Source organism: Strix aluco, chromosome 5 (genome assembly GCF_031877795.1).
Source record: "Strix aluco isolate bStrAlu1 chromosome 5, bStrAlu1.hap1, whole genome shotgun sequence".
Lineage (NCBI taxonomy): Eukaryota > Metazoa > Chordata > Aves > Strigiformes > Strigidae > Strix > Strix aluco.
In genome coordinates, this window is record NC_133935.1 from 69,044,222 (window position 1) to 69,067,982 (window position 23,761).

The window sequence follows — 23,761 nt, forward strand, 5'->3', positions numbered from 1 at the left end:
TGTCTTTGGATTTTTTTTTTAATAAGTGAGAGTTCACAGATACATTCTGTGCATGTGATTTCTATAAAAATCATCACATTGCATTATTTTTCTTGTTATTTTTGAAATGCCAAAATTATTTGAAATTACACTGGTCCAAAGTTGTGCAAGTTCCTAGTCTTCCTTTTGGGGTTAAAAATAATATTTGGGATTAATGAATCAATTGAAGGCTTCAATCTTAAAGTTTCTATAGTGAAGGATAACACACAGAAGATTTCTGAAAAGCACTAGAAAATGGAAAAAAACCTTTATGTCATCACATTTCACATATTGCTATTACATCTATCATACAAAATTATGGACTGCAGAAAAATGATTGCCTAAGGACCACAACAAATCAATAATGCAATTAAGTGTTTAATCCCAAATCATCCAGTACTTTTGCTCTCACACTCAAATCAGTAGAGTTTATTGTTTCTAATTTGTGGTGTCTGGCACCACCCAGTAGTCTTTGGGTCAGTTTGGGTCATATGCATACACAGAGAAATGAATATTTAACAATTCAGCTATATTGGAATTTAAAGTACATAGGAGAGAGCTGATCAGTTGATCAGCAAAGAAGATGGAAAGCTTCAAGAGCAAGTTACAGACTCTGAGACTCTGAGCATTTGGAGTCGGAAATTAGGATAACTATGTTGTTCATTAACCTCAGTGTGTAAAGACTTTTTGGAAGATGTGCAATGTGTTGACCAGACTTTGCGTATGTGTACTTTTTCAAATCAGCTTGTTTCACTTTCTAATTTCTAGGAATACTTCTCAAACTATGATTAATATAATTAGTTTGAGATTTTGATACCCAAATTTACTTTAATATAATATAAGAATTAGCAGTCAGATCCTGATTAAAATCTTTGGATAGTTACAACATTATTTTCAGCAGATAAAAGGACCTGTGGTTGGTTTGTGTGTGTGGTGGGGGGTTTTGGTAGCAGGGAAGGGGACTACAGTGGTGTCTCCTGTGACAAGCTTCTTGAAGCTCCCCCAGCTCCAAGTCAGACCTGCCTTTGTGCCAAGTGGCTGCTCCTCTGTGATAACATATTTAAGAAGAAGAACCTGGGAGGAGGAGCTGGAGTTGTGAGGAGTTGTAAGGGAGACAGCTATGCAAATACCAATGATGTCAGTGAAAGAAAGGAGGAGGAGGAGGGGAGGAGGCGCACCAGAGCAGAGACTCCCCTGCAGCCCATGGTGAGACGGCAGGTCTGCCCTGACCTGTCACCCATGGAGGTCTGCCGTGGAGTAGATGCCCACTTTAAGCCCATGGCAGACCCCACGCCAGAGCAGGTGGCTGCACCCAAAGAAGACCAGGACACCGAGGGAAGCCCCTGCTGTTGTAGCTCAGTGCTGGGAGGACTATGACTGATGGGAGGGACCCATGCTGGAGCAGTCTGGGAAGAGCTGCAGCCCTTTGGAAGGACTCATATCAGAGAAAGTTCATGGAGGACTGTCTCCTGTGAGAGTAACCCCATGCTGGAGCAGGGGAAGATTGTGAGGAGTCCTCCCCCTGAGAAGGAAGGAGTGGTAGAAATAAAATGTAATGAACTGACTGCAACGCCCATCATGTGCCCCCCTTCACTGCTGGGGGGGAAGGAGGTAGAGAAATCAGGAGCAAAGCTGAGCCCAGGAACAAGGGAGGTGTAGGTGAAAGGTGTTTCCAAGATGTGGTTATACTTCTTACTGTCATACACTGTTTGTTAATTGTCCTTGTTAGTGGTGTTTTAATTAAATTGATGTTCTTTTTCTTCCCCTAACAAATCTGTCTTTTGCCCATGACCATAATGGATGAGTCATCCCTCCCTGTCCTTATCTTGATTCCAGAGCCTTTTGTTTTATTTTTCTCCTTCTCATTCCTGAGGGAAAAGGGGTGAGTGAGTGACTGTGTGGTTCTCAATTTTCCCTCGACTCAAACCATAACAGACCCATATCTAGATCCTATGCAAATTGCATTTATTAGACATCATATGGTGTAGTTTCTTTGTGAGTTACACATATCTTAACTCTGATCTTACACACTGGGGTTGTCCTAACCTGTCGGATTTCTTGGAGTCTCCACCATTCATCCCAGTTCTAATAACAGTAAAGTTGAGAAACATTACTGCTTTCCTCCGCTTTTAGCTTACTTCCTGTGTAAAGAAGCTTATGCAGAAATATATATTAATATTGTCACTAAAAACTTTTTAATCTTCCAAGCAAATTAAACCCAAACTCAAAAATATTGTTTCTACAGGTTTGGTGAGAGTTGACAATGTGCTTAGGAGACACATCCTGCTAGTATTCCTTGAGATAAAATCAAAGAGCTTGGGTCTTGATTTGTTTAGCTTGTGTTAATCAATCATCACAAGTAAATCCCTACCCGCATCAGATGGTAGGACAGGTCAGCCCAAGCCTCATGTGTGAACCATGGAACATGGAAGAGGGACTGGAAACACAGTATGAGAGTGGACAGGAGCAGTTGGAGTCCAGGGAGAGGAAAGGAAACACCTGTTAGGTGCTGAGGACATGGAAATGACATAGGAAACTGTGAAGGGCATAGGAGAGGAAAAAAATCTGAGATTATTGTAATGACCACTGTAAGAGATTCCTAACATGACCCCTAAGTATCTGTAGGAATAGAGTCACAGGGGTTGTAGGAGACACAGAATACAACCTATATAGGTTGAACTAGGCTTCATTAATGTGACTTCTGACAGCATAAATGAGTTAAATTTTTATTTTAAAAAAGGGAGGAGGTAGGGAGGGGAGAGCCTCTGGCCTTTTTCGGAAGGAGAACTTTATTTTCCTACTTCATTTTCAAGATGCTCAAACCATATTGAGGTATGTTCCTTATTCATTGTTAAGCACATTTTTCTGTTTCTTAACAGGTAAAAAAATAGAATTAGCTCTAGTGAAGACGATTTATATTTCATATGGTGTAGATTTTTTTGTTATTTCTAGTTATTCCTTGTACTTCTTTTTAAATCTTTTTCCTATGAGCTGTCCAGAAAGCAGTAGTTCGTGACCTTGGGGCCTAGCTCTCTTTATTGAATGTAATAAGTACTAGATTCCCCTCCGGAATCCAAATATATTTCATAATATTTATCTTCAGGGCTGGAGTATGGTAGGCATGAATCAGCAATTAATATTTTGTACTGTAATCAATGTTATGCTATTATGCAATTAGATTGAAATGAGAAGAAATGCTTAGTTTTATGTGAAATTTTACTTTGATAAATGGTCTGCATGCATTCAGAGTGCTTTACAGCTCTCCGGTTTCACAACATTTCTAGGCATACCTGCCTATTATGTCCTGAGCAGTACAAAGTGTTTATTCTATGGATTACATTAAAATGTTTAAGGGATCTACAAGGAATTTTCATTTGCTATTTTATTCCCTGCCCAACCGGCAAACTGCAGAAAGCTTTTAAGTTAGAAGTGGGCGTGTTTGTAGGAGCTTGAGTCTCTGGCAAACAGCTCACTGCAGCTCTAGTTTAATCAGCTCATTCTTTGGCATTTACTTGCTGCTTTCTTGCCTGAAGGGCAAACACTATCTTAATGAAGCACACAAGGACAAATGACTTTTCCAGGCTGTGATTAATTTTCACAAGCTGACTTTAATCACTGGTTAATTAATAGAAGATTTGTTGATTTACAAAAAAAGCACAGTCATTATAAGCAGTATTATATCGATTGGTTTTTCATGAATTTAATGCAGTAACAAGCTTTTATTTAGAAACTAACTTAATGTGTTGAGAATACATATTAGAAAGAATGATAGTGTATTAGAAAAGAATACAGAACCTATATAACATGTTGTGTTTGCCTGCTTGACTGGATCTTTTTAAAAGCAGAAACAGATATCAATACAACTCCAGCTCAATTCTAGCTGTCGCCCTCCCCACCCTCAACTGATAACCAGGATTAAGACTTTTTGTATTATTCACGTCAATAATTTAAAAACAAATGGTTAGTAGTAGTATATGACTTATATAACAGATACAGCAAAGATCACGCAGAGTTTAACAGATAAATCAAACAATTCTCCCTATTATGATGTATCTTCTACATAACGTTTTTATACCATTATGCCAACAGCTGGAAATTGTTTAAGACCAAATTTCACAGAAAGTATTTAACAACATAAGTTAAACTATTTATTTCTGCATAGTATTCTGACAAAAATCATAATGCAGATTTTATAAAATACATGCTAATGGGTTTTGATCTGCTTGATGAGGCACCCCATCGTGGTGTAGCAGGGGAAGCCATAGCAAGAATCTATGATTAGTGTCTAAAGGCAAACAAATTCAGATTAAAAGCAAAATACAAACTTTTAAGAGTTATGGGACAATCAGTCTAGGAGATTGGATGATCTATCATTCAGTTTCTTTAATGAAAAAAATAGTTGCCAGACTGGAAGATTTACAAACATAACTTTGGTAACTCAGTATGAGAACAATGTTGGGAATGTACTGGCAATGTGGTGTATAACAGATCAGAATAAAGGACATGAAATCTACGAATATTGAAGCCCACTGAAGTTGTCTGACAGGTCACATCAGACTTTTTTGGCAGTCTCCAGTACTTACTATAATTAAATGAACATTGTTTAGGATACAGATATATTTCATGATAGTTTAGAATATATTAGACAACTCTGATAGACCTTCTGTCTCTTGATTTGTCATATTACGTTCATCCCTCCTTTTCTGCATAGTACAAAATCCAACTGACATTGATAGAAGTCATACAGTACATACAGCATTGTAAGTGGGATTTGTTTTTGAAATAACATTTTTCTTTTGCCTCTTACAAACATTCCCCTTTGATTTATACAGAGTGGGGGAATCATACAAGATTTTTATCTACACAGCTGTTCATGGGGGTTTTTTTCTGTTTTTTTTATACGTTGCAGAGAAAGTTGTATACTTCACTAATATTTAGTGCACAGATAGTCCCATTCATTTTATGACACCTTTGAAAGTGTCACATTGTGATTCAGTGTTTGCATGCTGAAATCTGACTTTAGTTTTTGACTCTTCAGTCAAAGGGGATAATGCTTACTTAGTACTGTTATACCTGTGATTCTTCTCCACAATAACACTTCTACCAATGGAAGCAGCAGGAGGCTGAAAATGTAGTTTAACACATACTCTGTGATATCGAATTTGAATAGCTTTTGTTGAGAAGGAGCATTACACTTCCACTGGGCACTATGCACAACTCCATTACATAATTAAGCATCAATTAAAATGCTATTAAAATAAAATCTTATCCTGTTGTCTTTTCAATGATGTTCTCTTGGCACTTCATCTGCCTAATGTCACCAGTTAGCATACTAGACCCAGTGCCATTAAGGTTAATGTGCAACATGTTTATGCTGTACATTAGCATGTCATAACATATGTCAAACATGCAACCTCATCATAATGATGATGATGGACTCACAAAGGAATATACAATGAATAAGGAAAATATGTGAACTGACTCCTATCTGAAAGATTGTGTTGGCTTTCAGTTAGGTGCTTGATGATTCCAAACACCTTCAAAGAATGGCGTAAATAAAACTGAAAATAGAATGAAGCTTGAAGAAGTCTGTGTAGAGATATAAAAATCAACAAACATATTCAGGGCCTAACTTTGTCCCGGAGTCCTCAAGCACACCTCTAAAAGTCAATAGCCAACATTTTGTTACAGTCCTCTATGATAATTCACTGAAAAATCTTTTTTCATCACAATGGATAGCAGAAATGCCATCTATATGTATTTCAGATAGTGCAATACACAGTCTGGCTAAGGGTAAATGATGAGCAGCCTACATTTTTTGCATGATCTCAAAGGCATTCTGTGCTCACTGAGCTAACTGCTTGAATCAAACACTGTTGGAATAATTATTTAAGAACATCACAGACAAAATTAACATTTTTCTTTTTTCAAGAAATGTTCTTTTTTCACCACTTACAAATGAGATAAAAACTGTACTAAACAGGCACACACAAGTTTAAAGTCACTGTCACTTCTTCTATTTATGTACATGACATATTGAAAAATGACTTGCTGTCTTACAGCAAGTCAAAAATAATTTTTTACATATTACTCCAACAACTACCATCAATCAAAACACCGATTTGTAGTCAAAAGATTAACCTCTTGAAACATTTGAATTTTCTATATTGTATTAAAATCTTTCAGTATGAAATGGATATTCTTTAGTGAAAAACAATGTTAAAATAGATATCCTAGTGAAAAACAGTGCAAAAAGCATCATACAGACTGATAGCTAAAGTAATGCTTAAATACCTTAGATACAGTAACAGTTTAATTTTTTAAGATCTAAATTTATGTATTAATTTATTTTTAAATTCCTTGTGTCACAAAAAGAGATTCTTTGCTCGTAAGGAGTTCATGGAGGACAACAATATCCAGCAGAAACAGTTACCTGAAAACAGGAGTGTCAGATTTATTTGCCATATAGCACCACCTAAGCAAATATGCCAAGATTTTTTTCTTTTTTTCTTTTTTTTTATTATTATGAGTGACTGGAAACTTAATCTATTAGGGAATGATGACTAAGTGTGAAGGACATAAAATTAGATCTGACTATGACTTTTCATTTAAATGAATCTTGAACAGAAAGCTTAAAAAAAGAATTCACAAAAAGGGTTTATGACATATTGTTAGATCCTGCTCCCGAAGAGGTAGTGGCAAAATTCCCACTGATATATCTGGAAATCAAAGGAAAACCTAAATGTGATGTCTGAATTCTAGTTAATTCAATATTCTCATTGAACTGCCTGATAGCGTTTGACAGGTTTGGATCACAATCACCCAATTTCATTGTTACTTAAAGGATCTTTTCTTTTTAATCTGTTCTTTGTATGTACTCAAAGGGACCTCAATTCCTGTGTCAAAACATCAGTATATTGCTCATTGTGAGTCTCTAGATCTAGTCTTCATTAAAGAAGGATATCAAACTACTGTGCAGCTTTTGGGTCACACTGCCTTTAAGAGATAACAAATTGCTAAACAAAATTCAGGCAAAATATTGTTGAGAGCTACCCTCATCTTCACTTCCCAAACACTGAAAGAAGGAGCTTGACAGGTAAAAGAAAAGGTCAAATTCCTGACTCTACCATTCACTAGTAAAACTTTCAAATGTTTTACTTGCAGGGATAAGGCTCTTTTCTAAATTTAGAAATTGGGAATCCAATCTAACTGTACAATCAGTGAAAATATGGGTGGATTTATCTGACACTGAAACAGACATATGAATTGCCTTGTTGAAGTTTCCCTATATTATCGTCTAGGGACACAAGACCAATGGCCAAGATGAATTTGATGTCTAAATTTCACACAACAAAGTTACACAAATCCTACCTGTAGTGTTCTCAATAAGGTGAAGTTTCACTTAAGAAACAGATTATTTTAGAATGAATGTCTTAAAAGCTGTTAGAGATGTTGGATATTCTTACCAAACAGAAATATAACTTGAACAGAAATAAATTTGTAACTGTCATAACTGAAATGGCCACTGGAGATTTGAAAAAGGCAGTGAGGTTTTGTTTTGATAAAACCATCCCTCAATTACTTTTCAGAACAGAAAACTTGTGATTGTTGATCACTACTACTCAAAGACTTTATATCTGTTATCATCAGTGAGGATATGCTGCTCAGGCTTCATTGCAGTTCAATCAATGACTCTGCTTTCTTCGTGAAAATGTTACGTGATGTGGATGACTGAGAGAACACTAATCTGCTTCTAAGTTTTAACATGCATCAAAGATCTCTCCAGTAAATAAGGGACATCGCAGATATAAGGGAGGACGTATGGATTTTAGGATATAGAATACTATGAAATAATATTTTAAATTAGAGCCAATGAATAAAACTCCTGAGAAACAACTGTAAAATATGGAAGAGAGGATTCTCTACCTGGCACATCACAGTTACAATGATCAGGAACTGCCTTCAACCCTCTGGCAAGTGGGGGAGAAAGAAGAGCTCCCAAATGCTTAGGTAATTATCATTATCTTTTTTAATACATAATCATCTGGAGTTTGTGCCAGGAACCATTCATCACCCATCTGTGGCCATGCACAGAAGTTACCACAGCCTAAAAACTGGCGTAATACACTACTGGCTGTGTGACAGCTGGTAGGAAGACAGACTGCAGTAAAATCTGTGATCAGAGTATGGAACCTGGGAGTTCAACCTACAAACCTTTTCTAGGCTGTTCTGTAACTAGCCATGGTAGACGAATGAATTTACTTGTAATGAAATGAATTTCCATAATAAACTTAGCATTTTGCTAAACAATATAACATCTAAGAATTCAAAGCTATGACTTCTCGGATCATTGATGAAATACAAGTCTAATATCGTTTGTTTATTTGAAGCAACATATTATAATTATCGTATTGATCCTATATGCTTAAAATGCATTTTTATGTAAACTATAACATACATTACCACTTTTATTTTTACCAAAAAAGAAATTAGAACTGTGATGAATTCTGAACCCTTATTTTGCATAAATACATCAGCAATTTCAATGAAACATTTAGACATAGAAAGAAAATAGTCTGATCTTTTGGTAAGCCTGTTCCACACAAACAAGACAACTTCAGTGAGAAAAGGGAACATTACAGAAATGTCATCTTCATAGATTTTATGATTTCAATTAAAAATTGGTTACTACATTTGGCATTCATTATCACTAACTTTAGCCTAAACTAATCTCTTCCTGGACTTCCAATACGTATGTTGCTCCAAGGCAAGACAAAGTAGCAACTGAGCTTTAAGTGATCTGAATTACATTGGTGATGGAACAACATTGTTCCTGTTGGCTGCAGAGAGAACCAAGGGAGCTGACCGATATCTGCAAATGCTTCTTCTTCACTCTCCCTTCTCTGTGTTGGTGGGTCTGAGTAGGCATTGGTGGAGCCATGGCAGCCAGAATGAACACACAAACTTCACTACCCACGGCCCACCTTGGGGAAATATCCACAGTTGTAAACTGCTTCTGATGTCAATTCAGATGTAGAGGGTAACACTATCTGCAGATGTAGAAAGCGTAGGTCATTTACAGGAAGGAAGTTGGAAGTAGAGGAAGCTAGATAGATCAACAAAACCAAGCGAAACACTCTAAAATGAAAGGATCAAAGTGAAATAGGAGGACAGCACCAATCTCTTCAAGCATTTTTCTGAAATGCTTTCATCTATGACTGCTCACTCAGTGGGCCACGCCAACAGACAGATGTGGGGTCTCAGAGTTGTGATGTGATTGCACCGGTGTTCATACAATGCTTCTCTTCTGCTGTCACAGTTTGATATTTTGAAATTCTGGTTTGAGTTTTCTAACTGGAGTAATTACACTTAGTTAAATTCTGAGCATACAATGCGTTTATTTGCACCACCTTAATATCCATAAGATACTTGCCAACAATATAAGCATGAAAATACATTACTTTTCCCTCAAGCAGAAACAATACTTTGGGCCAACACTGCACTGATTTACTGTGCAAAGCAGATGATCCATTTGAAGTTAGTAGAATGTAAGTCAGCTCAAGTTTTTTCAACTTGTCTGCACCACACCTGTGAGCAATGACCACTTCCATGAGGTTTTCGACTTCAGAGAACCAAAGCTCAAACAGACTTGAAAACTGAGCTGACACTGCTAATATAGGAAAGAAACCAACTTCTTTGCTAACTCCTGTCAGAAAAATTCCCACAGAATTAGCCATAAAGTTTCACAACTCTGCTCTGAAAACAAGATGTCTTGGCAGTCCCTCTAGTACAGTTATTTCTCCTTTAGCTTCTTCAATTTTTTAATCTATCACTTTTAAAGAGCTTTAGGTAAATCAGTTGTGTAATGGTTTTATTTCAAAAACAGCAAAACCACTATTTCTGTTTTGCTTTATCACAATTTATACCTTATCATCTCCTCCGTTATTTTCAGAAAAATGTGTTTATTGGAACTGATGTTCTTCTTTATGTATATTTATGTAAAGCTGTATATATATATATATAAATTTTACAGTCCAATTACCTCAACTTTCTTAGCTTATATTCCTTCCTCAGAGATGATCATCACAGGTAAGGGTATCTTTCTGCCTTGATTTGGAAAAGATTTTGTCTTCAACAACATAAAAATTGCCACATCTCAGCAGAAAGCTGTCTTCAAATTCAGAAACAGAAAATGAGCAATGTTGTGTCCAAACACCTATACTGGGACATTTTTAAACAGCATCTGAAAAAACAGAAAGTTAGTTTGTTGTCTTGTGTCTGTCAAGATATGTCTGCAGGGACACATGTCAAGAAACAGGCAATTCACATCTCCTGCATATTGTAATATCTTTAACCTTATTAGTCAGAGGCACAATTTTTTTTCTTTTCTGTCCTTCAAAACATTTTGCATAATGATGTCTTCCCATGATTTATCTTCCTCTTCCTTTTTCTCACAGATGAGGGTAAATAAAGATGCCTAAAAGTCTCATTTTGAACCTTCATTATATTCTTAGCTATATTAATCAACCCCTTATTTGTTTCTGTAAACAGAATACCACAGTTGTCCCATCACAGTAATCATTTCTGCTTTTCTTCTAGTGTTATCTCCTACTTTGAGGATTGTGTTCAGTTTTGATAGCCTTCTCTCAGCAGAGTGATACTGCACCATAATTTTATTAAATCCTATCAGTAGCAATCTGAACAATTTTCCAGTATGGAAATATTTTATTTGCATATTTACTTTTTAATTTACATATTTTAACCCTAATTTGTACTGAGGAGATGTTATTATTTAGCAATCCACAATGATTCTTAGGACAAGTGATTGCAGATATTTTAGATTATATTACTGTGAACTGCTTTAACTCTTAATTTAGTTGTAGACTCTTTGCAATTATTTACAATGAGTTTCATTGTCATATGTTGTCCCACCATCTGTTTTTTTCAGGGCATGAGGACTCATGTAACTGATATCTAAATAAACCAAATAGTATAAGATTCATCAACCTGAAAGACACAAAGGAGGGATTCAGTTTAGAGATACAAAGTGATGACTAAAACAGAAAAGTAACTTTTCTTTCACATTTTTTGCATGTAAAATTTCCAGTTTTAAAAGACTTGGAGATAATAAATTGAAAACATAAAATGAAGGATTTTCACATTTATTTTTTGCTTTTCCTTAAGCATCTGTTACAGGCCCCTTCGAAAACAGGATACAGTTTAACCCTGGAGAGCAATTTCTTCCCTCTAAAATGGACAGAAAGCTAGTTATAACCTTTTAAAATAGAACATTAACTTTTGCTTCCTTTATTCCATTTAACACTGAAGGTCATAGTACAGAACAGCTTCTTATTTAAAATGTACAATTAGGAAGGCTTATGACACTTTTGGACAGGTACATCCTACAATATCATTAACTTGTATTCTGTTCTGGAGGTATTTATAATTACACAAATATGAAAAATCAAGGTTATATGTTTCTGGCAAGAGCAAACTCCACATTTAACATTTCATTGATGGCAAATTTCTAGGAATCTTCCATCAATAAAACATAATGCTTTATTTTTTTTACTCAAATACAACATAAAAATACACTAATTAAATATATCTTAGATAATAAAATATCATGCATACATTTGTAAACTTCCACAGGTAAAATAAAATTCAGAAAACACTATTTGATAGAAATTTTTGGTATCTCTATTAAATTAAAACAAATCCCCAAAGTCCTTTCTGAAGAAAAAGTACAATAATAAGAATATGAATATATTAATATATGGTTATGAAAGCATATAAGCATATGAAAATCTGCTTATATATAAGCTTAAAGATTTTGCGAGATGTCCACCTACTGCAGTGATGCATTATGTATAATAATTTAAATAGTTTACTGCAATATTTTAATACTTAAATAAATTAATGTAAAGTTTTTACGTATTACTGATGTCTTTGTATAATTAGAACAAAGCTGAATTACAACATTCAAAATGTAACACAAGATGGTAATGACTACTTCCAACTGGATGATTATGGATATATTGTAATTAATTATAATAATCACAATTATGATTAAATCATTAAATTTAATAGATTGTGGATAATTAAGAATAATTTCATTCCATGAGTTAATTTTGTGTATACATGTAACTGCAGATAGAAACAAAGTTTTTATAGGTTCAAAGATTTCACCTTGAATCCTAATTACATGTCACTGGTGTACTTTAAATCTTTTGAATCAACGTGCTTTACTAAATAATTTGTAAGACCCTTTGATTTTCCTGTGAAGTTTTATGAGAGTATTACATATAATATAGCTCACTATAAAATATAAGTATGTCAAATTTGAGAAACCTCTCAGCTTTGAGCTTCACAATCAATTAAAAATAGAATTAAAATTGTTTTAATATGGCACTTCTCCTAGACTCGTTTTCCCGTCCCTATATCACAACAAAAATACATTCAAAATTGAAATAATTTTTTTTAAGCACAAGAACTAATTATTCAATAATTAAGTATTCAGTTATAATCCATTTTAACAGCTGTTCTCAACCAAAATATGTGAAGTATCACTTACCATAGTAAATCTTAAAAGTGTGTGGTTTATAATGGAAAACTCAGTTACACATCATTTATCATGTAAAGAACAACATTCATCATGACTTTCAACATTATTTTTCATTAATGGGATAGCATTAATGATAAATAATACTGATAATAAAGAAAGTATTCATTTAATCATGTGTTCCTACTGTTCTAGTACATTTCTAAAAATACCCTGCAATATGCTGATGTTTTATCTATTGCATGGTTTGGTTCCACTGCATGTAGAAACAGGAATTTATAACTATGGAAGATATGTTGATCTTTATAGCGTTCTTTCTAAATTCCAGATTTTATTTGGGCCATATAATATCCTCAAATACTTCCCCTTATGTTGCCCCAATTTCTGGGCGTGTTTTGTCTCTGTAATGATTTTCAGTAACAAAGGTCGAAAACAAAGTCTGCATGCAGAGAAGCATGTATGCAAGCTTTCAGGCTTCTTATGATTTTCTTTTTTTCACCCTTTCTCTGCATATGGTACATTATGAATCAGAATCAGTCTTAGCCTCTGTCGTTCACTCAATCTTAAGCCCAGGAGAAAAGCACATATTCAGAAAATAATACTAACATAATGATTTTTAGAACAAAATTTTATAAAAGAAGACTAAAGTCAATTCATCTGAAATGCAGAGCCTTTCATCTCTAATTTGCCAGTCTTAACCCAACCAAGCGCAGCAATGCCTCACAGTCAATAGTCTGATGAGTGTTTGGTGGCCTATGAAAAATGAATAAATGGTCTATTTTAATTGCTTCTAGACAGGATTTCCTGTTGCAAAAAAAACATACTAAAACTTCACTGGCAGCCTTCAATGGAAAGATGAGGAGCGCTAATTATTTAGAAAAAGTGATTTGCTGTGGCCCTCTGACTCCAGGCAGAGTTTGGTATATATTAATAAAGTTTGCATCAGTCTTACTTTTTTTTGTACTGATGCTGGATATAGATGAAACACCTGCTCAGAGGACATTCACAAATACTAACTATTTCCTTTAAAATTATATTGATATATAAGGATTGTTGATTTTCTTGGAGAACTGATTATAAATATAATGATACAAAGGTTTTTATAAATAATTAATTAAAGTAGGCCTCATGGAAGGTACAAACAGATGGATTGTCTGGAAAGAATGTGCTTACAAGGTTGAGATGACAATGTGAAAGTAATAGTTCTAGTATATGTATTTATATATATATACTTACATATATATCTGTATAAGGAGAATAAGGGGAATGTATTTGTTGGCTACAGGGTGACCCAGTGCCCTGTATTAAAGATTAATTTTAAACAACCAGTTAGGAATGCAAGTAATTTTATACAGCTATATAGAATGAGGATAAAAAGTGAAGTAGATTTTGTGTTAGGTAAGGAAACCTGTTTACTGTTGTGACAATGTCTTGATATGTCCATAGGATAAGTAATCAATAATTTTATGCTTCAGTTCTCCTGTGCATTGTTATTTTTCAAAGTCACAAAATTATTAGGGAAAGTTTTATTTTAAAAATGGTAAATTGTGTTTAGAATAAGATTGTGATAATTACCTATTAATTTTGTGGAAGAAATCAGAATTTACATGATATTAGGGACAAAATAGGCATAATTTAGACAGGAATTTGATGTTTGTTTCAACTCCAGGCAAAGTTACATCAGAGTTTTAATGAATGATGACTTGGTAGAGCAACTGGGGGGATACTGGGAGAAAGAATAGGATAGCAACATAATAAGAACAAATAAAAGGGTACGGAAAAAGGAGTAATTATTTTTAAAAAATTAAGGAAGCAAGAAACAAAAGAAAAAAGTGACAAAAACCATACTCATAAATGATATTTAACAAAGACGTAAGAGTAACCTCACAACGATAAGAGTAACCTAGCAAAATATTAAAACATGAACATTCACTTAAAAAGAGGTAACTGTTCTGAAATCAATGATCAAAGAAGTATAGTTTATCTGTGGTTAAGATCTAAATGATTGAAAGGTTGGAACACAATGCAGTCTTCCTAGTCTTTCAAAATAAGAGAGGTTCAGATTTGATTATATTCAGTAAACCATCCTCAGTTCCTACTTAAAAAATAAGAGAAAGATTTTGGCAAAGGAAGGGAAGAAGATATCAAAGCAACTCATATTGTATAATATATATACATAACTGGACAAGCCTTAACCTTTTTAATCTAAGAAGTTTACAAAGAACAGAAGATACTGGAGAAAACTCTTCACTACTTTGATAGTCTGACAGACCTGAACCTGGTTAAGTATCTGTGAAGATGGAGTAAAAAATCACCCTAGTATTCCCTAGGGCACTGTAGGAATCAGTGCTCACTCCCATTGTATGTATGATCTTTAGTAATGACCTGGAAGAAGCCACACATTAATTACATTTACGGGTAATGTTTCTGATTAATCAGTTAATGTTTGCAAATCTCTTTGATAATGCAAAACTTTATTTTGTACTAGGTGCCAAATATTATTACAATAATGCTACAGGAGATGCTGTAAATAGGGTAACAATAAAACATTAAAAAATCCTTAGAGGAATGAAAAAACCTAGGCTCAAAACCATGAAAATCAACCCATCTGAATTACGCATCTACAACTTGCCTACTCAATATAGTGGAGTCACTTGTGAAGCAACAATGTACAAAAAGATCTCAAGGTAAGAAAGGACAACAAAACAGGTGTATAAACTTACAGTTAACTAAAGTTATAAACTATTGAAGTTTATAAACAGTTGCAGATTTAAAGGTACATGACAGTTATTGGGAGAGCTGAAGGGGCTGTAGTACTCCTATTGCCTTCCTCCCTTATTAACACTGCTCACTGCAGCGAATGCACCTGTGAGCTCATGAGACGTTTAGAACTGCACAGATGTGCAGGCATCTTTCCTTCAAAATAGGCCTCTTGAGTAGTAACAGTACAGGCACTAAACTCTAGGGAAGGGTAATTACTTAATTAGTTGGATACAACCATAAGGATTCACTTATTTAAAAAAAAAAAATTCTCCTATAATTTTATTAACTTGTCTGAACACCATCTAATTCAGTGTTTGAGAACTGTTTTTAACTCTTTGAGAGAGATGAAAAACCAAGATGTGAAAGTAATTTCCCAAGGTCGTTCGTGCAAGCATTAGTCCCTCTACTTCTGGATTTAGGCTGAGTTCCCTGAATAATTCTGGCTCTGAAAAAAATAATTCATAACTCAGTGACACATTTTTTCACCAACTCATTGATCAATATACATGCTGAGGATACCCTAGGCCTATCTTCAACATCCTTATTAACAGAGAGATTCTGAACTTAAACCTGCAATCACCACTGCTGAGCTCTCAGACATCGAGGTGAACACAGATAGGAAAGCTGGAGATCCTCCACTTTGTAAGACAATGTTCATTAAAATAGAAAATTAGAAGCCTTGTAAAAAGATTGATTTTTACCTTCTTGTTAGAACATTCACACAGAAGTTAGAAGATATGGACTCTAGTCTTTAATTAATGACCAAACATCAAAATATAAAATAGAAAAACATAAAGAGTAAAAATAAGAGACATTTTAATAAAAAATATCTTGTTATTTTACAGTTAAAGGACCTGCTTCACATGAACTTGTTTGATTACTTTTTCTCTTTTTTGCTTGGTGGAAATAAAAAACTGTAAATTAGTAAGATGATTGGTAAAAGAAAATTATTTCCTGCTTCTTTTTCTTAGAGTTAATTCTTACACTTTCTTTTCTACTGCTTTATTTTCTTCTTAAAAATCCCCAGATGGAAGCCAAATACTTTGTTCCAAGTCAAAAAATGCAGGTTAATCTTTTGTTATAAATACATTTATCTTGTCCCAAGCCTAATTAGGACAAAGAAATATTTTTCTGAGTATGTTTCCATCTTTAAGCTTGTAATTTTTTTGTGATTTGTACGAATCTGAATTGAAAGGTGCAGTTTGATATAGTTTGCATGAGAACTGTGTTTTCATGGTCCTCAAAATGAGATTCTCAAAACTTGAAGGGTTTGTGTCAGAGAATTGATACAAAGCCTCACTACAGGTCAGGTTATGTATTCATACACAGTAATAGCTTACAGCATCAATTGGGCTATTGCACAAGATTGTACTACACTTCCAAGTAATTTAGTAAGATCTTTTTTTCTCCCGCTGTACCCTCTGGCATGTAAATCTATAGGAAAACCGAAATCCAGCTCCTCATCTACTATAATATGTCTTATCTTAATTATAGACAACAGAGTAAGGTGATTTGCAAAAACTGATTTTCTGGAACTTGATGTTACTTATGCAATAATGCAAAATATATTACATGCAGATGTGAAAATGTTCCTCTTTACAGGAAGACTAATTAGGGGTTTCCTAATTAGCCATCCTAAAACACCAAGAGTGTTACCAGTACCAATGTTTTATCTAGGACTAGCCCAAGTCGCTGTATCACAGTTGTGTTAATTAGCTATATCCATATTATGGTATTTCATGGTTAACGGAAATATTAAGTTGGATATTCTGTTTCATCAGCCATAATATATTAAAGGTTAACAGTGGGTGAAATTTCTTTCACCAGACTTCAGTGTCTATGACTTGATTCATTTGCCATTCCCATAAGGCCTTCAAATCTTATGTAGCACTTAACAGACACATAATTTTTTAGGCTGACAACTAGAAGTCATGAGGGCACCTTATGACTTCCTAGATGGTTGTAAGCACCTATGTTCAGACAACTCTATCAAGTTCCCAGAGAATAGATGCTGATAACGATGAGTTATCCATTGTCCTTAAGTTAGGTGGGTGAAAGAGACATCATTCAACTGACCTATTTTGTACATCCACACCAGGACAAGACTAATCACATCCTGCATGCACTCGCCACTATCTCTAGAAGAAATCTATATGACTAGCTCAGCTCAGACTGTATACTATACAGTCAGAAGTTAAGTGAAAGGAACCCCACTCATCATGATTTTCTGGTATGGCTAGTTCTTTGAAAGATCTGTTGTTCATAAACCAACCTGCATAACTTGACACTAAAAGCTTTTTCCTATTTGGGTAGAAATGAAATGGTAGATTCATAATAGTACATGGCATCAAACTTTCTATTCTAATCCATCTAGTTAAAAAGGAGAATCTGGTTGACCTTCTGAAGAGCTCACTATCATTTTCACATGCTAAATGCTAAAGATCGTTCTATTTGTATTAAGCAGTGGGAAATATACAATGTCAGTACATTCAAGGTGTATGGTATCAACATAAATTTCCCTTCCTAAAACAAATTCCCCATCAGTAGATTACTTTTTTCTACTTTAAACTCAATCTGTGATTAAATTGGCAATCTTCAATAGTACTTCAAGAAGAGGACTACAACAAATACGATTAAGTGATAGTCTCATTAATGCCAGCTCTTCAAATAACAGTTTCAATGAGAACAAACATTGTTTTTTAGAAAAAATCAAACAGAACTGTATGAGAATACTGGAAAAAAGGCATCTCAAACTGGACTGAGTCATGAATTTGTATTTTTAAAAATGGCCCGATGCCATAAGGAGAAATACAGGAAATTCAATCAAATTTCCTCTCGTCGTGTAACCCTGGTGGGCAGCTAAAGGCCATGTAACCACTCACTCACTCTCCTTTCCAGTGGGAGGGAGGAGAAAACTGGAAGAGTAAAAGTGAGAAAAGTCATGGGTCAAGAGAAAGACAGCTTAATAAGTAAGGCAAAAAACACATATGCAAGCAAAGCAAAATAAGGAATTCACAGAATCAAAGAATCATTCAGGTTGGAAAAGACCCTTAGGATCATCGAGTCCAACCATCAGCCCTATTCTACAAGTTGTCCCCTACACCATATCCCCCAACATCTCATCTAAATGACCCTTAAACACATCCAGGGATGGTGACTCCACCACCTCCCTGGGCAGCCTATTCCACAGTCTAAACCTTTCCAGGCACAACTTGAGGCCATTCCGTCTTGTCCTACCGCTTGTTACTTGGTTAAAGAGACTCATCCCCAGCTCTCTGCAACCTCCTTTCAGGTAGCTGTAGAGGGCAATGAGGTCTCCCCTCAGCCTCCTCTTCTCCAGACTAAACAACCCCAGTTCCCTCAGCCGGTCCTCATAAGACCTGTCCTCGCGACCCTGCACCAGCTTTGTTGCCCTTCTTTGGACACGCTCGAGTAATTCAATGTCAGTTTTGTAGTGAGGGGCCCAAAACTGAACACAGTAATCGAGGTGCGGCCTCACCAGTGCCGAGTACAGGGGTAAGATCACTTCCCTGCCCCTGCTGGCCACGCTATTTCTGATACAAGCCAGGATACCATTGGCCTTCTTGGCCACCTGGACACACTGCTGGCTCATGTTCAGCCGGCTGTCAATCAACACCCCCAGGTCCCTCTCTGACTGGCAGCTCTCCAGCCACTCCTCCCCAAGTCTGTAGCGCTGCTGGGGGTTGTTATGGCCAAAGTGCAGCACCCGGCATTTGGCCTTATTGAAACTCCTACAGTTGGCCTTCGCCCATCGCTCCAGCCTGTCCAGATCTCTCTGCAGAGCCTCCCTACCCTCGAGCAGATCAACACTCCCACCCAACTTGGTGTCATCTGCAAACTTACTGAGGGTTCACTCAATCCTCTCGTCCAGATCATCAATAAAGATGTTAAAGAGGAGTGGCCCCAAAACCAAGCCCTGGGGAACACCACTCGTGACTGGCTGCCAACTGGATTTAACTCCGTTCACCACAACTCTTTGGGCCCGGCCATCCAGACAGTTTTTTACCCAGCAAAGCGTGTGCCCATCCAAGCCACGAGCAGCCAGTTTTGCCAGGAGAATTCTGTGGGTAACAGTGTCAAAGGCCTTACTATGGTCAAGGTAGACAACATCCACAGCCTTTCCCTCATCCAATAAACAGGTTGCCCTGTTGTAGAAGGAGATCAGGTTTGTCAAGCAGGACCTGCCTTTCATAAACCCATGCTGATTGGGTCTGATCACCTGATTCTGCTGCATGTGTTGTGTGATGGTACTCAGGATGATCTGCCCCATCAGCTTCCCGGGCACCAACGTCAAGCTGACAGGCCTGTAATTTCCCGGATCATCCTTCCAACCCTTCTTATATATCAGCATCACACTGGCTGATTTCCAATCTGTTGGGACCTTCCTGGTCAGCCAGGACTGCTTGAAGATGATGGAAAGCGGTGTGGCGAGCACCCCAGCCAGCTCCTTCAGCACCCTCGGGTGTATCCCATCCGGTCCCATAGACTTGTGTATCTCTATGTGATGCAGTAGGTCACTGACTATCTCCTCCTGGATTGTGGGGGGGTCGTTCTCCCAGTCTCTGTCTTGTGGCTGAGGAGGCTGGATTCCCTCAGTACAACTAGTCTTGTTATAAAAGACTGAGGCAAAGAAGGCATTAAGCACCTCAGCCTTTTCCTCATCACTTGTTACCATGTTTCCTCCTGCATCTAGCAGGGGATGGAGGCTCTCCCTGGTCTTTCTTTTGCTGTGGCAGTACTTATAGAAACATTTCTTGTTGTCCTTGACTGCTGAAGGCAGATTAATTTCTAGCTGGGCTTTAGACCTCCTGATTTCCACCCTGCATAGCCTCACAGCATCTTTGTAATCATTGTGAGTGGCTAGCCCCTTCTTCCAAGGGCTGTTAACTCTCTTTTTCTCCCTGAGTTGCAGTCAAAGCTCCCTGTTCAGACAGGGTGGTCTTCTGTGGTGACAGCTTCTCTTACAGAACCTGGGGACAGCCTGCTCCTGTGCCATTAGGACTTCCTTCTTAAAGAGTGTCCAGCCTTCCTGGACCCCTATACCCTTCAGGACTGTCCCCCAAGGGATTCTGTCAAGCAGATGCCTAAACAAGTCAAAGTCAGCCCTTTGGAAGTCCAGGATGGCAGTTCTGTTGCTCCCTCTGCTGGCCTCTCTCAGAATAGAGAACTCCATTATTTCATGATTGCTGTGCCCCAGTCAGCCTCCAACTGCCACATCATCTACCAGTCCTTCTCTGTTCACAAAGAGGAGGTCCAGCAGGGCACCTTCTCTGGTCGATTCACTCACCAGCTGTGTCAGGAAGTTATCTTCCACACATTCCAGGAGTCTCTGGGACTGGTCCCACTCTGCTGCATTGTATTTCCAGCAGATGTGTGGGAATTTAAAGTCTTCCACGAGAACAAGGGTAAACGATCGTGAGATTTCTCTTAAGCGCCTATAGAATATTTCATCCACCTCTCTGTCCTGGTTGGGTGGCCTATAGTAGACTCCCACTACAACATCTGCCCTGTTGGCCTTCTGTGGTGGTGCAATTCTCACCCCTCCCCGCCCCTCCTTTTTGGGCTGCTTGGTGCTGGGTGTGATTCCACCCACCTCCCCCGAGCTATACACCAGTCTGTGGAGATAAGGACAGCTAATGGCAGTGAATCAGAACTTTAAGGTGCCCCTTTAACAAGCCTGGCTCCTGCCCTCCTGATTGCTAGGAAATGGTTATAACAGCCCATCATCTCCTAATAGCCTGGCACACCTGTGCCTGGGATGTGGTCAAATGGGAACAATAACAGAGCTGCACATTCATCAAGTTCTTTTGCAACTGATTGAAGGCACCAGAATACTTCATTGTTCAAGCTGGGCGTGAGCAAAAGGTATCTAACAAAAGTGAATTATCTTGGACCTTATAAATTGTGACCACCGGGGAGACCCTTTGAGCTCTCCTGGATCGCAGTGGGCCTGTGACCAGCATCTCCCCTGAGCTGGGACACCTCTCAGGTATCAAAAACCCTAAGGTGTCTTCTGCTATCAGAGCTGACAGAAGGCCAGGGCGAAGTCAACCTGCTCGAGTCTCAATTATCGCTTGTTGAGGAATGCCAAGGCATTTTGAGTATTTACTCTAAACTTGAGAGGAGGGACATTTTACTTTAAGCTAGCTTGTCTTTCACCTACTCTTTCTCTACTTACTGGTGTGTGTGGGTACATCATTCTACTGGATCCGAATACTTTTGTCTCTGTATGTGTTTGTATGTTTTGTGTTTGTGTATGCACATATACATATGTATAAATTAAGATACCATAAAGTAAGTTAGTGTGAATTTTGTCATCTTAGAATATGTAGATGTCGCTATTTTTATAACATTTTCTGAATTATTTTGTAATGATCAAGTGCTGTTACTTATCAATAAATCTAGGTTTCCTGTTAAATCATTACCATGTTAATACTTCTCCCCTGATTCTAACGCAAAGACACTCCACCCTGTCTTCACTATATTTGTTCTGGAAGCAATCATAACAGTCCCTAACATACAGCGCCACCCCACCACCTCTCCTTCCTTGTCTATCCCTTCTAAAGAGCTTGTAGTCATCAATTGGCGCACTCCAGTCATGGGAGACATCCCACCATGTTTCTGTAATAGCCACTACATCATAATTTTCCTGTTGCATCATGGCTTCAAGCTCCTCCTGTTTGTTACCCATGCTGTGTGCATTGGTATAGATGCACTTCAGATGGGCTGATGTCCCCAGCACCTTTTCGCATTTGGAGGTCCTAAGTCTGGCCTGACCTTTCACAGGTGTTACCACGGTTACTGATCCGTCAATATCCCTCGCATCTTTGTTGTGCTGCATGTCTCCATCCCTTGCCTCCACTGAGATGGCAGGGTGAGGGTCATTGCTGGTACAACAGCCCACAAACTCTGGTAATCTTCCCTGGGTCTTATGTCTGGAAGTTCCAGTTTTGTCCCCTTCCCCCTTCAAATCTAGTTTAAAGCTCTCTCAGTGAGTCCAGCTAACTCCTGCCCCAAGGTCCTTTTCCCCCTCTGGGACAGGTGCGTCCCATCTGATGCCATAAGGTCTGGCATCCTGTATACCAACCTGTGATTGAAAAATCCAAAGCCCTGTTGGTAACACCAGTCTTGGAGTCAGAAGTTCATCTGTTGAGTTCTTATGTAATCTTCCTCATCCATCCTTGCAACTGAAGGGATGGAGGAGAACACTATTTGTGCCCCCAACCCCTTAACCAGTTTCCCCAAGGCCCTGAAATCTCTCTTCATTGATTTAGGACTTCTCCTGGTAATATCGTTGCTACCTACCTGAAAAACCAAGAGAGGGTAGTAGTCCTTGGGTCTCACTAGAGTGGGGACACATTTCAATTTCCTAAATTCTAATGGTTTCATATCACAGAAGAGTGGTCACAGCTGTCTCTTTTTTTGTTTTCCTTAGTATGGGACACTTCTGATTCTTTTCTTAAGAAATGCTAAGAAGTAGCACAAACTGTCACAGATTAAGGTATCTTTATATTGTCCTTAGCAGCAACACTCTAGCAAGATTTCTCAAGCCATACATCCAGTGTCCACGCTGAAAGCTTGGTTTACCTGCATTTTCTGTCAGTTATGTTTACACTTAAACACAGGTCTCAACTTAAAGCTTCACAGAATATGTCCCAGAGGGAAATCAAAGTGGTTGAAGTGAAGATTTAAAATGTAGAACCAAGGACATGAGGAGAATTTTCCAGTTAAGTTGCTGAAGGAAAAATTAGGAGAGTGCATGGAATGAGAGAAAAAAACCCACAAACCCCAGCATTTTATTTTAGCACATAATTTTTTTTATAATTTTATTGAAACAATGGTCCTAACAGTTATCAAATGTATTTCTCTCAACTATTTAAGGAAAATAAAGCAAAAAAATTAAAGACACTTTCAGCTGGGATATCCCCCTACTGCCCAGCTGCCCAACATTTAAAGCATTTCACCACAATGTGTCAGACCCCAGGCTGAGATGTGATATCCTCAGTTGGCATCTTTTTACATAATTTAAATTATTATTTAATGATCTTGGGAGAATGACTCCAAACCAGTGGTTCTGGTACATACCAGAAACATGAGAAATCCAAGTTTGATCTGTAGAAAAAGAGTGAACTTGTTATAAGTAGATTTCTCAAATTGATGTGAGTCAGAGCCAATCAAAATTTCAATTGTTTACTTAGCAAGCGGCAACAAGCAAAACAGCGCTGGGCGGCCAAGGAGTCCTTGCTCCACCAACGGCACGCACTCACTTCCCGAGGGTCCGTCTTTTTTATATCCTCCGCCTTCCGGTATCGGGTCTCTCTGAGAGGCGTACTCTGTGTTTGCGCACTTTGCAGCTAGGGGGTCGCTCCATCCGGGTCTTCCTCACGTCACCAATTC